Source organism: Pan troglodytes, chromosome 14 (assembly GCF_028858775.2).
Source record: "Pan troglodytes isolate AG18354 chromosome 14, NHGRI_mPanTro3-v2.0_pri, whole genome shotgun sequence".
In the NCBI taxonomy this organism is placed as follows: domain Eukaryota; kingdom Metazoa; phylum Chordata; class Mammalia; order Primates; family Hominidae; genus Pan; species Pan troglodytes.
The window spans coordinates 26,509,459-26,512,411 of record NC_072412.2 but is presented as its reverse complement, the minus strand read 5'-3'; the positions used below and the strand labels follow the sequence as shown (position 1 = coordinate 26,512,411).

The 2,953-nt window shown below is 46.5% G+C and overlaps 1 pseudogene; it reads left to right on the top strand.

The window, feature by feature from the left end:
• Positions 1-1,337: 1,337 nt before the first annotated feature.
• Positions 1,338-1,436, top strand: LOC112205269 (U6 spliceosomal RNA; annotated as a pseudogene).
• The last annotated feature ends 1,517 nt before the right edge of the window (positions 1,437-2,953 follow it).

Sequence of the window (2,953 nt, the reverse complement as noted above, 5' to 3'; positions counted from 1 at the left end):
ATGAGGGCCGATTTCCCCCATGCTGTTCTTGTGATAGTGAGTGAGTTCTCTTGAGATCTGATGGTTTCAAGTGTTTGGCAGGTCCCCACTTGCTCTCTCTCTCTCTCTCCTGCTTGCTTCCACTTCACCTTGCTCCACGATTGTAAGTTTCCTGAGGCCTCCAGGCATGCTTCCTGTTAAACCTGCAGAACTGTGAGTCAAACCTCTTTTCTTCATAAATTACCCAGTCTCAGCAACCTCTGCCTCCTGAGTTCAAGTGATTCTCCTGCCTCAGCCTCCAGAGTAGCTGGGATTACAGGTGTGCGCCACCATGCCTGGCTAATTCTTGTATTTTTAGTAGAGACGGGGTTTCACCACGTTGGCCAGGCTGGCCTCAAACTCCTGACCTTAAGTGATCCTCCTGCCTCTGCCTCCCGAAGTGTTGGGATTATAAGCGTGAGCCACCATGCCCAACTCTGGTAGTTCTTTATAGGAATGTGAGAACAGACTAATACGCCAGTTCTTCAAAATACCCATTGAAGTATTTAGGAGTAAACAGCCATGACACATGTAACTGACTTCCAAATAATTTTTTAAAAAATTATGAGAGAGGAGTGGGGAGCACATGATCAACCAGTAAAGCTGACAGGTTAAAATGTTAATAATCAGTGAATCTAGGTAAAGAGTTTATAAATGTTCCTTGTACATTTTTTTGTAAACTTGAAACTACATCCGAATGAAACGCTAAAACAAAAGCCATTTCTTTATCGCCGTGTTTTGGGTTGTGCCATAATCAGAATGTCTGCCCCCTAAGCCAACTCCATTCCCACTGCGATGGGATGAAAACTGGGGACACCAAGAGGCAGAGCCCAGGGTTGCCCAGGCTTACTCTCCTTTTATTTCCCATCTGTGCTTTGCTGAGCAATGTCCAGGAATTTTTTGCATTGCTCTTGCCCTCTGTCTGAAGGTGGGATTCTTCAGGTGCCCAAAGTCTCCTGGACCCCAAAGCAGGTATCGCTCCCTCTGTGTCTGAAGAGGACACAGCAAAGCTGCCTCTCCCTTTTAGCACAATGGGTTTGGCATGTTTCCACCCATGTTTTTTAACTGTGGGCCTTTGGGACTCATCATCATCTCTGATTACCTTTTCCAGGAGACTGAGGGACATGCTTCATCTTAATTTTTAAAGAAACTTAAGACCCAAACAAACAGGTAGTAATATTTCTTAGGACTTGGTGAGGCTTTGTCCCCAGGATTCACTTCATCATCAGGACCACAGGAGAGACTCAGGAAAGGAACGCTTGGGGAAACAGATCCAAATACAGATGCTGAAAGTAGGCTCCAAGGCAGTAAAGCTGCGCCTGCTTTGGCAGCACATATACTAAAATTGGAACGATACAGAGAAGATTAGCGTGACCCCTTAAATAAATACATAGAAACAAAAGCAGTAAAGCTGTGATAAACACGCCAGTGCCGATGTCTGGTGGAACTACTCACAATAGCAAAGACATGGAACCAACCTAGGTGCACACCAATGGTGCATTGGATAAAGGTAATGTGGTGCATATACATTATGAAATTCTACACAGCTATTAAAAAGAATGAAATCGTGTCCTTTTGTTTGTTTGTTGAGACGAAGTCACATAGGCGGGAGTATAGTGGCACGATGTTGGTTCACTGCAACCTCCACCTCCTGGGTTCAAGCAATTCTCCTGCCTCAGCCTCCTGAGTAGCTGGGATTATAGGCACATGCCACCACACTCAGCTACTTTTTTTCATTGTTGTTGTATTTTTAGTAGAAATGGGGTTTCACCACATTGGCCAGGCTGGTCTCAAACTCCTGAGCTCAGGTGATCTGCCCGCCTCAGCCTCCTAAAGTGCTGGGATTACAGGCGTGAGCCACCGTGCCCGGCCTTGAAATCATGTCCTTTGCAACGGCATGGATGCAGCTGGAGGCCATTTTCCTAAATAACACAGAAACAGAAAATCAAATACTACATGTTCTCACTTATAAATAGGAGCTAAACAAAGAGTATACAAGAACATAAAGATGGAAACAGTAGACACCAGGGACTCCAAAAGAGAGGAGGGAGGGAGGGGGCGAGGGTTGAAAATCTACCTTTCAGGTACTATTCTCACTATTTGGGTGGCGGGCTCAACAGAAGTTTGAATCCCAGCATTATGCAGCGTATCCACGTAACAAACTTGCACATGTACCCCTTGAATCTAAAAATCTTAGAAAAAGCAGTAAAGTATGAGTTTTATGGGGCACAGCAGTAGATGATGTAAGTCAGCTTCACCTGCTTCCTTGCTGGGCACCTGCAGTGCTCAGAACCACCTGGGCCCACCTGGAAGAGAGCTGTCGGGGAACATCCCCTCTCTGTGATGGAAACGGCCTGAGAGGCAGATGGTGGGCCAGGTACCAGGATTGGAAAGAGAACACTGAAGTGGAGTAAGGAAAAGGGGAGAGCAGCCGAGCACGGGACTCAGTGGCCGGGGCTGCACTCAGGAAAGCCTCCTCCCCACTAAAGTTGAGTCCTGAGAAGGGTCCAGCTCTGAAGACTGGAGAGAGGTCTGCATGTGGGTGGGGAGGAAAGCGCACAAAGAGAGGAAGCATCCGGGGACCCGACCCCCGTGACCAGCTGTGTCCACAGCACACTGTTCCCAGGCCACACCTCTGCATTCTGAATGGCAAATCACAGGGCCATTCATTCATTCATTTACTGTTTAACTAGTATTTATTAAGTGCTTGACATATACTGAGTTCTGTGTTATAAAGACTATCCTGGGATAGAGTTGGGAGAAGAAACAGGCACATAAGACTTAACGGGATCAATACTTTAAGGTAAGTATGAACCAAGTGCCAGGGAAAGGTAGGTGGGGGCAAGAGGCCTCTGGAACCTGTAAATCAAGGGCAGCTTCATGGAAGGGAAATTTGAGCCCAGCTATGAAAGATGAGTTTGAAATAGTCCACAAA